Source organism: Lissotriton helveticus, chromosome 4_1 (genome assembly GCF_964261635.1).
Source record: "Lissotriton helveticus chromosome 4_1, aLisHel1.1, whole genome shotgun sequence".
In the NCBI taxonomy this organism is placed as follows: domain Eukaryota; kingdom Metazoa; phylum Chordata; class Amphibia; order Caudata; family Salamandridae; genus Lissotriton; species Lissotriton helveticus.
This window is the reverse complement of record NC_136063.1, coordinates 1,797,983,816-1,797,996,119: the sequence shown is the minus strand read 5'-3', so window position 1 is coordinate 1,797,996,119 and position 12,304 is coordinate 1,797,983,816.

The following is a 12,304-nucleotide window of genomic DNA, read 5'->3' as shown; positions in this document are numbered from 1 at the left end:
CTTTGGTACTCTGTATCTTTTTAAATAGTCAAAATAATATACCACCATACTACTGTATGCTGCTATAGATAATCTTAATCCAATCGCCTTTACACTTTTTAAATTTGTGTAGCTTACTCCCTTAATCTCATTTATAAGACAATCACACAAATGCACTGCCAGTATCTTTAGCAGTATTTTATATGGAGCTTTTTGCACCATATCAAAGGGTTACAAATAGTGGACACAGACATAGAATGGAGTTTTCCATCCATTTTCTTTTAATTCTCTGCAAACAAAGCATGTGTTGCTGCAGAGTGCACAGATCAGGAATCTCAACTACGAGAGAGTTATGTGGCTGATTTTTGAGGAATGTGTAGTTGCTGTTGAAGAACGATTTCTTGAAAAAACACACAGCTATATATATTGCTGCATCTGAGCTGTGCATATGTGGTTTTTATTAGTGATAGCTTGAAAATATAGTCACAACGCTCCTTTCTATTTCAGCATGCAGTAACTCATCATCACAATACACCTGCTGATATATTGCATTGGTCACAGTTATAATTTTCAGTTTGATAATATTGCTTACTTGCAAGATCACATTTAATGTCATGCATGTATTTGTTCATACTGATTTTGCTTAGGTGTTATTTTGCAAACAGTTTTCATACTAATAATGTCTTCAATATCTGCTTGAATGTGAAGATTGATTTGAAAATGCAATGCCTTACATATGGGGGATATATTTAATTAAAACCAAAAAGAGCCATACAAAAACAGGAATTATAAATTATGCAGACTAAAAATGAAATTGGATGGTCATAGTTGAGACACATTTCATCTTCAATTTCTAAAATGAGAAGAGGGATTATGAAAGTATTGACCTGAGGTTTATTTTTTTTTCGTAGGCACCATTGAGTAGCTCTGTAATGCTCATAGCATCAAAACATTTTAAACTTTAAGAATTACAGGTTAATATCTGGAAACAAGGCGAAATGAGAACAATGCCAAAGTGTCAATGTGATAAGAATTTATTTTGGGTATGTTTCATCGTTCTGTATCTTAAATTCGTATGGCTCATTGCCTGTTTTGTTTGGCTGAAGTACTGCATCATTAGTAGTCTAGCTGAAAGGTGCACTCTAAGAAGCATTGCATTCAAAACTGCAGAACAATTATGAAATTGATCTTAAATGATTCATAGATAACAGGCAGGGAGAGATATTTTTGGTTAAAATAATGTTGATGTATTCAAAGAGTAACCCGAAACATATATAAAAACAACAAATGAGTGAGTTCGCGAAGAGTTCAAAGATAAAATGATCTGGTACTTTAACCAGAGAGGCCATCTGAGTAAGTTCTCTTCCTGCACACATTTAGGAAATGAAGCTTGTAAGTTTTTCACAGGCACATTCTCCTGGTTTAAAGATGGATTCAGATGACAATCTGTTGGCCATAGCAATCTAACAAAGTAAATATGGCAGTAAAATAATTGTGTTCTCTGAGCTCCTTATTTGTATGTTTGATGGGGAATATTCATCTCATGTTTTTGTAATCTAGAACACCAAAATATTGCTAGGCATTAAACATTGAATGGAATAGGTTTCCCTAATGTTTACATTCAGCCAATTAATATATCCTAATGAGTGTTTGGTCCAGTGTCTTTAGTGAGAAAAAAAGGGTTGTCATCAGGTTGGGCTCATTAATTGTATTTTATGGTATTGGATTAAGAAATTGCCTTAAATTGCCCTTCATCAAACTTGTGTTCTTTCTGATATCAATTTTCATGTTCAAGTCAACCTATGGCCTCACAGAAGATCAACAGCACTACTGAGTGCATATTAGACTGGAGCAATAATATTTCTTACTATAGAGACTGATTAAATATTTTGATAAGGATACATTAGAAACTAAATTCCAATATGACTTTCACAAGAAAGTAATCATATAGCCAAAGAAAAATGCTTGCTATTGTTAACTATAAAGGGTTGAAATGCCTGTACTTATTGGCCTGAGCTGCAGGGCAGGAAGGGTTTTGTCCTTGAGTGGGGCACAAGGTAATTATGTAGCAAAGGTAATGTCAGTCTTTGAGGCTCATCTCCTTGATGACTGTAATCACTGTCCATCCAGGGAGGGTGGAGGTGTGACCTCCTTCCTGCGGGGCCTTTGTATCCATTCTGGGAAAGCGCTAGCACATCCCAAAATGAGGGCAGCCTCTTTTCTTGGAGGTTGTTTCTCAAAGGAGCTGGCTATCTTGTGTTTCCTCGGTTGCCAGCCTATGTTACTCTGTGACTTATTTATATTTTGGGCAGTGGTGTGGCCCTGCAGCACGTGTCGTATGCAGACTCACTCTCAAGCAGACACTTTTCCATGTGTCACAGAGGGTGGCACTATATAGTGCTGAAGTCCTAGTGACCCCCCTTATCACCTTTGCCCTAGGTACCACTGGTACTATCTACTAGAGAAGTAGTAAGTGCTTGCCAATTGGCTGTACCTATTCACCAATTACAGTTTAATTAAAAAAACACTGGCACTGGGACCTGGTAACAGGTCCCAGTGCACTTTCAGATCAATAAAGACAGCATCTAGAGCAAAAAGTGGGGGCGACCATTCAGAAAGGGCACTTTCTAAAAGTGCATTTGACAGTAACCATGCTAAATCCCTACTGGGATGGAGAGTAGGCCTCAATAAACTTTCCATTTTACCCTGCTTGCTCATCAGAGCAAACATATTGATTTCATGATTAAATATTGGTAAGATCTTAATTTAGATAATATTCCCAAACACGTTGACATCCCGTCCAGAATGCTCCTTTTTTCCTTCCTTCCTCCCCACTAACATAATGTCAATCTTTTCCATTAAGATTGAACAAAGTTACACTTCTTCTCTGTCCTCACTATCATACAACCATTCCTTTTGTGCATTCTACAATTGCCCCTCCCCTCTCAGACTCCATTCCTCTTCATTATACACCCCACACACTAATTGTCTGGTGAGATAACTCAGGCTGATATCACTGCAACCTCATTAACTCTTTAGCTACTATTATTTTTCCTCATGTAGATTTACCCTCATATTTCAGATCCCATTTTCTCTCTATGCTTAATATGCTCCCTGTACAAAATGCAAAATATACAACAATCCTGTTGGTTTCTCCAAATTATTTTCATCAAGATGTAGTACCTTACCTCAGCTCTACTCCTTCATCACCCAGCCTCGCACACACCAAAGGTAATGTTGTCTTCTCTGCATGCTTCAGAGGATAATTAATGGCACACCTTCCTACAATCTCTAACACTCTGACAACCAAAATAAAAACTCAGATGAGCTATTCAAACTTTCTTCCTAAAGTGAGCTCCTCTCAACCAAGCTACAACACCCTTCTAATCTTACAAATCAGGAGACAGGACTTCTCCCTCACCGTACATTATTTGATTGTGAGTGATTCTTTATCTAACATCCAATATGTAAACTCCCCTTTGAAGCCCCTTGACTCTCTAGAAGTCCTGCAGACAGATTTATGCAGTTTCAATTGTGAAAAACCATCAGCTCAGTCTCAAATTTAGCATGCCATACTGATAGCCCACACTATCTGATGAAAGACTGAGATGATTAATCACCACAATTAGGAAATTAACAGCTATCTGGAAGTATTGTGTTACATTGAGTTCTCTCACCTGCACCTTTTTCTCAATGCCCTCTCATCGAAAGTGGAACACCTCTTCACGGAAATGAAGTTTCATTGTACCTTAAACAGATCTGCTCTGCCATGACCTCTCTAGTCAAAAATGTGAATAATCATCTTCTGTTTTTCCACTCCTTCTCCATCAGCAAATAAATGGTAAGAATCAAAAAACAACAGAGAGCCTTTCATCAACAGAATCATTACCTCTTGTCCCAATAAAGACATTGATGATTCAATTTGGAACTTTTTAGAAGGACACACTTGGTTGAGAATGAGTGATATTGGATACCAGAGTTAATGCTTTATATGTCAAGTAGTGGAATATGAAGTGAAATTATTTAAGTAAAGATGGAGAGAGTAGGTTACGTATCTTGATACAATACTGCGTAAGGTAGACTGTAATTAGGTACTTTCTGTTCAGGTTGTCACAAAGCAAGCGCTTGAGGAAATGTGACAAACGATTAGAAATGGCAATTGTTTGAGAGTGCTCCTATGCTGTGATGGAAGGAGGTTCAGTGGATTTGAAGGTTTATCTCGCAATCTCCCAGATCTAACTTCCCCAAAGTTAAATGATCATATAGCAATCTGAGAGAGAGACCTGGATTAGGAAAAGGCTATTCAGGGTGAGGGAAAGAAGAGAAGACTGAAAATACTTGGAATCTTCCATAACAGGAGTGTCTGAGCATTAACTTGATAATGGTGATGTCTGGATCTAAAGTGTTGCCAAAGATAACAACTAGCAATTTATCTATAATAAACAAACTGGCCTATAGCTGAAAAATATGTATGCCATACAATTTTGTTAAGTAGCTTGCTGTATTCTTTGGGAGGGTAAAAAATGTTGGCACTGTGTAGGCACCAAGAAACACTTGGGTCCATGTTACAAATAGGGTACTTTTCCTATGTGCACAATGTTGCATCTGTAAACATGTACACCAGGTGCAAACAGGGAAAGTGCACCCTATCATGGTGAATGCCCAGTCCTCAGGGCAGCCGAGACTTGCGCTGCCCTGAGTGCATTGCATTAAAGTGAAAAACAGAGTGGCTTCTTCAAAGATGCTCCATGTTTCTTTGTTTAGGCGGCAACCTGTCTGCAATTCGAAAATTAATTAGTGATCCCCTTGACTGAAACTAAACAAACTATACAAAAACATATTTAAAAATATGCAGAAAGTAATGCTAGCTTTTCCTGGTTTATTTTTCATTTATTCCACTTCTGACTAAATAGTGCTTTGCTAGATATATAAAAGTTGTAAAATACATCTTTTAGAATGGATGATGTGCATGATTTTTACCTCAAACATGGTTGCAAATAATGTCTGTTAGGCACCTGTAGGTGCCTAATAAAGTGGGGATACCTTTCTCAGGGTCAATAGGGAGGCCTCACCGAGTGGTTAATTTCTAAAACATAATAGGTGCCAGGGCTTTTGTCGGGAGGCAGCTTCCACCAGCCCTTTCTCCTGTTACCGCTGCCTAAAACAGAACCAACTACTAACCATGAAAGCAGGTAGAGAATGTGGCGAAATGGCCAGTGCAGCCGACTTCTGACCTGGTAAGCCAGGTTCGAGTCTCGGCATTGGCTTAACATACTGTGATTTTGGACCAACCACTCAATATTACTGTGCCTAAATGACTTTGTCCTTAACTGGTACTCATGAGAAGTGCAGGTGTTGATCATTAAGTTCTGGTGCATAGCACCGGAAACCACCGGCTCAAATTAAGCACTGGCCTCTCCTCGATGCAATGTTGTGCAAGACTGGTCAAAAAGCGATGATTCTGAAGCAGGTTTCCGGTGAATACCGCAGAACCACATTACTATTATGAATACAATGGAATCTTTCCTTAAGTAAGCCAAACATATTTTCAACTACAGACATTTTTTAGGAGCAATGTTGTACCTGCTCTCCTTTGGTTAATGAAGATGCAGATATGAAGTGCGAAGCCAAGGCCCAGTTGTATGTGCCCCATCTCTTTGAATACAAAAATCATCAGATTTCGGTTTCAATGAGATGCGCTCATATATAATGTTGAGATTTGGGAGGGATACCGAGAACGGGTATATATCTGTTATCTACTTTTCAATTATTGTATCTGAATGCCTGATTATGCTTTTTCCTCTTTTGTATTTTTTCTTGACTAATTTATTATGCGATGGCAACCAGAAATGCTACTAAAGGACTTCAATAAAAACAAAACAACAAAAAACCACAATATCCAAGTAATCTTTGTACCAATCAGTCATACAGGCCACAATAGCAGAACATTAGGAAGTCATTGTACTGTCAGGGTATTAATTTATAAGAGCTTTGGTTAGGCAGTCTAAATTATGTTCTTACTGAATATTTAGGAAATACTGACCTTTACTGTTTCTATACAGGTATACAGTGGCTGATGGTGGATATATTAATATACATGTGTTCCATCTATGCAACCATCAACTTGTGCCAATTGTGCTTGGTGGTAAAATCTAACAATGGTTTCTTTCAATTCCTGTTGTCTATTTAAGAAAGCAATGTGAGCATATATTCTGGTTAACAAGGCATCAAGGAAAATTCTAATCACATGACCTGCACATGATTATAATTATTATTAAAAGATATATTCAAAGCCTAGCTGAGCCAGCGACAGGGCGTTCTAGCGCTATTCAATGAATTGATGCCAAAATACCACTCTAACAGACACAACCAGTTAAACAGGAAAGAGCCAGGTCTTTACAGCCTTTTGAAAGGTCAGATGATTCTGGAGTCCTCTGATGGACGTCGGGAGGGAATTCCAAAGTTTGGCCGTTTGGACCTTAAAAGGTCGACCACCAGCTCTGGCTCTTTGAAATCGAAGGGTACACACCAATCCCAAGTTGGCAGAGTGAAGGGGCGATTCGGGATATACTGAACTAGCAGATCCATTAAGATCGGAGGGTCTTGTTGTGACAACATTTTATGCGCTACACACAAGGACTTAAACTGAATTCTTTTGGCTATTGGCAACCAATGGAGCTTAGGTAAAAGTTTGGATACCGAACAAACCTTAGGCAGTGCCAACAAAGCACGGTCTGCCGCATTCTGGATTCTTTGGAGGCGCAAAATACAAGATTTATTAGCGCCTAGGTAAAGGGACTTACCATAATCCAACCTGGATAAAATTGTAGCCTGGAGAATAGTTTGGCAGAATTTTGGTTCAAAATATCCAAGCAAAGGTTTTAACCCTCTCAGGAGTCCGAAACAGACCCTTGCCAAATCTTTAGATAGGGTATCGAAAGAAAGATCCAAATCTATCCAAAAGCCTCAATTCTTAACCGCCTCTTTGGGCGGTGGCGCTGGTTTGAGTTCGTCGGGACACCACTGGTCTGACCAGAGCACACTATCTCTCCCCAACACAAGAATTTCAGACTTAGCAGCATTAAGCTGCAAGCAGTTGGCTGTCATCCAGTCTAATTGCTAACAAGTCCTCCTTAAATTTAAGGAGATTATTTTTGCACTTATTTGAAAAGGCAATAACTAGCTGGGTGTCATCGGCATAAGATACCAATGACATTCCTCTACTTTTTGCTACCATTGCTAGGGGTTGAACATAGATGTTGAACAACGCAGGGCTCAATATTGAACCCTGTGGAACCCCATAGTCAATGGCATACACCCGCGAGTGGTGCGTTGGTACAGCAACTTGAAAAGTTCTGCCTTCCAAAAAAGAAGGTATTGCCTGACTTCTCTGGTGTTTCTTGCTAAAATTGTTTTTATTTCATCGCCAATAAGAGCTGCCTCTTTAACCTATTGTTCCCACATTTTCCTTACTCAATTTGTTTAAATAGTGTGGAATGCTGCTAAAAACTCTAATCGTTCTACTTTTTGTTGAGCTACCAAAATGTGCATTGACCTCACCATAGCAAAAAGGGCTGGTATTATAAAAATGTGCAATGCATTTTAGGTTTGCCTATGCATCTTACACCTAGTTACCACCTTGTTGGGGGTAATTTGCAATTGTTAAATACCCACTCTGCAAATAGTCACTCATTGTGATTCTTTCATGCATCCAAACAGGGATTCCTTATTTGCAGGTGGCAACTAACAAATCACCTTTTAGAAAAAAAAATTTACAGAGTTTTATATAGCGCAATCTTGACTCGGTACTGGGTATCAGAGCGCTTTACATACCAACAGTTGTGTTACATGAGGACATTTTTGTTAGGCACGGGGAGATTTCGTGATTTCCCCAGAATCACAGGATGTTCAGCATCATTGCCGAGACTCGAAATCGGTTCCCCAGCATCGAGGTCGACCGCCCTAGCTGTTAGACCAACTCCTCTCCCTGAATTTGTTGTGTCTCATTTTGTTAATGTCACAGACAAACTGTCCAAAAACCCTTTTGCACACACCAAAAGGACATTTTAGTTCTAAGTAATCAGTTTGCGTCTGATTACCAAATAGTTAGGAGGTGAAGTCATTCTCTCCACTACAGACACGTCCCAGGTATGTAACTCCAGCGGACTGAGATTTCTTTTGTCCTTTTTGTCAATAAATGTGTCACTTTGTTGTTTATAAATCAAAACATTTTGGAATGTACATCTTTTTACAAAGGATTAACACTATCTTTATCATAGGCAGAGAACCAAAAGGAACCATCTCTATATCAACTGAATAATTTCAATGGAAATATTTCGAGTCATTGTAGAATAATTAGATCTGTTTGTCTGATTTAACAAAGATTACCAATCATGGAGACATTTCTGGCATTGCCCTTGAAGCAGTAACACACCTGAGCCCATATTATGAATAGGATATACTGCTTTGTCTGTGCTCCGGGTCACATTTAATTGCGATGGACATGGACCAGGTCAGTGCAACATACCACATTGAATGTGCTGCCCCAAGCACAGAAACTAATTTGTGCCTGCCCTATTGGCAGTACATTATTGAGAATCAAACTGGTTGTTTAAAGACAGCTCTCAACCGTTCTTAGGGAGTCAAAGGTCTAGTTAGACATCCTCCAATGGGGGATGTCTGGGGAGACTTTACCAAAACAACATAAATTCATCTTTCACTCATGAAAAGGCAGGTAAGGGATCTCAAAGAGAAAAGAAAAAGAATCGTTTTTGCATGTATATGTATGCATGTGCTTCACAACAAATGGTTAGCACCTCGTGGATTCGAATAATCTAACTAAGGCAAATAATGAGACATAAGGGATTCCAAAAGTCAACTTCCTCTTATCAAAATGCCTTAGAGAATTTCCCAGGCAAATTGTGCTGTTGTCCATTATACAGGGTCTAAAAACAGTGAATGGAAGTATGTTATTGGCTTGCCTGCCTAAATTCATCTTTGACTCTGGTAGATACTGCAGCTATGTTTTTGGATTCACTTAGTTAGTATTCGAAAATTGCTTTGCAGATAGGTACTAGAACAGTATTGAATTTGCAAGTCATTATCGGACATGTGCGTAAGCAGGTGTCTGAGGAAACTGATGTATGGTTGTGGTCTAGAATAACGGAAGGAGGATACAATAATTACTATCCAAGCCTGTTTGAATGAAAAACAAAAAACTGCTGAAAGGTGTCGCTTGATTATGATATACCTTGAAAAACCAAGAGACAAAAGGTGTTTGGCAAAACAGGAACAGTTTGTTTAATTAAACAATGCGGCCAGGAGCACAGTAACAGACATAGGGTCTGAGGACTGTCTCAATTGATAATCAGGTTCAACATTAATTGAACGTAATAAAATTTTTCCGGCAATCCCTTTCGGTAAGGAATGTGCACTTCTGTCTCTGGAGCCATGACTTAAGGTATTGGATAAGGAATCCAGGAGGGCCTCTACCTTGTGTGGACACAATGCGGCCAGTGGGTAACCTGTCCAGATGTCCGACATGGTAAGTGCATGATCATTACTTGTAGAGTGTGTGCTGTGTCTTAATTGGCTAGGTTTTCCTAACCTCATGTGGCATCCGACTTTATGGGGTTTGGGAATGCTGCACCCCTACGGCCATGTGTGCTTTATTGGGGCCAATCTCTCTGGACCCTTGTAGTGTTGTTGCGCCTATCTGTGGGATCGATCTCGGATTTCCCGTTCATGTGTTTGTCTGATGGCTATGTGCCACCCCCTTCTGATCTGTCAATCAGTGACCCCGTGCCTAAGTATCAGGGACTAGCTAACTATGTATTTCTGAGTCAAATCAACATAGAGTTCACAAAGTTTGAATTCATCAACAAAGATGTGATCTTGTTTGTTTACATGAGTGTATTGTTATTCATATTTTCATCGACATTTTCAATAATAACAAAGGAACTTTTAACAAACGTGATATAGACTGCAGAAGTGGAAAGAGGCTTTCCTAAAGTATTTGAAAAGTAGTTTCAGAAATTATATCATCATGCAGTGAAGCAATGCCATGGAACTCTTAAAGAATAACATAAAATGATTGGGTACTTCAAGAATGAGAACACCTCATAGATGCCTCTTACAGAAATTATTTTAGAGCCCCTTGAAAGATTGCGACGCATGTGGGTTGGTGGAAGCTGTGCAGCTCCTAAAGTACACATTGAAGAAGACAGGTGGTTTTCACATTTTCAGCACTTTATTGGCGATACTCTGACCATTTAAGAAATTCTATAGTTATGAAGTAACAAGTGATGGTGCTTTTGAACCATTTGTAATCCAAGAAGCAATGAGAGCAAATAAATAACAAATCTGTTAAAAAGCCTCTGGATTAGACAAGATTATATCTCATTTGTATACGTCCTAGCTCACAAACTGTGACTCTTTTATAACAATCTTAGCTGGCAGTATCATATGATCTGGAGTAGCACTGATCCAGCGGGCTATAGAAAATATATCATAAACTACGCTACCCAACTTCATAACTTATAAACAAAATTCTATACTAAATATGGACCCATTTATGAACCTGATATATTTTGGGCCTACTGAATCAGGTGGTCAGAATAAATCTATATACACATTATTTACACATTATATACATATTTATACATTCGCAAAAAGAATATTATCATTAGAATAAAACTCAACCATTTAAACGACCACCATAGGCGACGTGATCTAGCTAAAGGTAACCTACACTTCTGAATAACCAAGACCAGCTTGTTTGTCAAAAGTAAGATTTTATTTTCTAAATTATGGTATATATGTTGTAAGTTTTATAAATGAAATTTATTTTCAATAAAGCAAGCATGATGGTAAGAAATATGAAAAAATACAATTTAAGCAATTGAATCAATTTAAAGAAATTATATAAAGTTTAGCATTTCTAAAACCTATTTCCCTAACTGAGCTAAATAGACAGAATTTAAAGTAAAGATCTTTGAGGATTCTTACGTGCTCCACGCAAAGTCCAGCAGCACATCACCCTCATCGGAAAGTCAGAAAGCAGCAGCCAGCCCAACCCTAAGGGCATGACTTTTTATACCTTTCTACGCTAACTAAACTAGCAAAGGAAAATTTTCAGAAATCCTCGACGTCCCATTGGTTGAGAGTGACAAGTGACATGTCACCCGATTCTTAAAAAGTTCCACAAAATCATGTCTTACAAAGACCATTGTCTCTTCCACGTGAAGCCAGAAGCTTCCTGCGATTGCAACTTTGTATTAAGTCATCCTCGCAGCTTCCATAGCCTTTCAGTACAACTTCCGCGGATGCCAAGTTAAGGACTGACAAAAAGTTCACTTTCGACCTTGGCCATGTCCGACAGAATGATGTCAGCTCATCAGTTTTTGCTTTGTGAATGCAGCTTCAATAAACGTTTTAATTCAGAATGGGCGTCTCGTGACTTTCTGCAGAATTATAGATCAGCTCTTTTTCTGCGGCTCAAATAACTAGGCCCAAAAGCAGGCAACTTATGTTTTCTAGTATAAAACAAACACAAGAAAAGTATTAATGTAAGAAATAAAGTATATTCTGTATCCACCCCATGGTTTACTAATTAATTAACCCACCCGATTAATCAAAATGTTACCTAGCCATTGCAAACAAATAAAGCAGCGTTTATATTTACCAGTCTCCGTTTTTCTATGAGACCCATAAGCACCTAGAATAGTAGAAATGACATCACACAGACAAGGAAAAGCAAAACAAGCACATGCTTATTTTAAGTTTGCAGCAGTTAGTAATGACAAAAACGAAAACAATAAATTATTTTATTATTTTGCACGAACAAAAAGATGCAACAAATATGCACGTTTATGAGCACACATGTTAGTCCCCCCACGTGTAAAGTTTAATCTAAGTTGTATTAGTACGACATATCACAAATCATTAATAATTTTATTCATGTTATGGAAATGTGACTTTGCGAGTTTAAACAAAATTTTGTTTTCTATCTCGCTCCATCAACTCCCTCATCTGGTGATTAACAAATCACCACACCAGCACTCAAAATTTTGATAAATTAAATTTTTAAGAAATCGATTCAAATTCATTTGTATTAGTAAACCTAAAAATCTGTTTCAGCATAATCTTTGCAATTAACATGACGCTCTCTATGTAACTCCTGTAACTCGATCTCCCTTTCCTCTTCTTTTCTTAGTTTATAAATTCTCTTCTTTTCCTTTAACTGTTTCTTTCTTTTATGTAACAAACAACCTACTTTAGTCAAAATAAAAATGAAAAATATTATAATCAAAGGTGCCAAAATCTT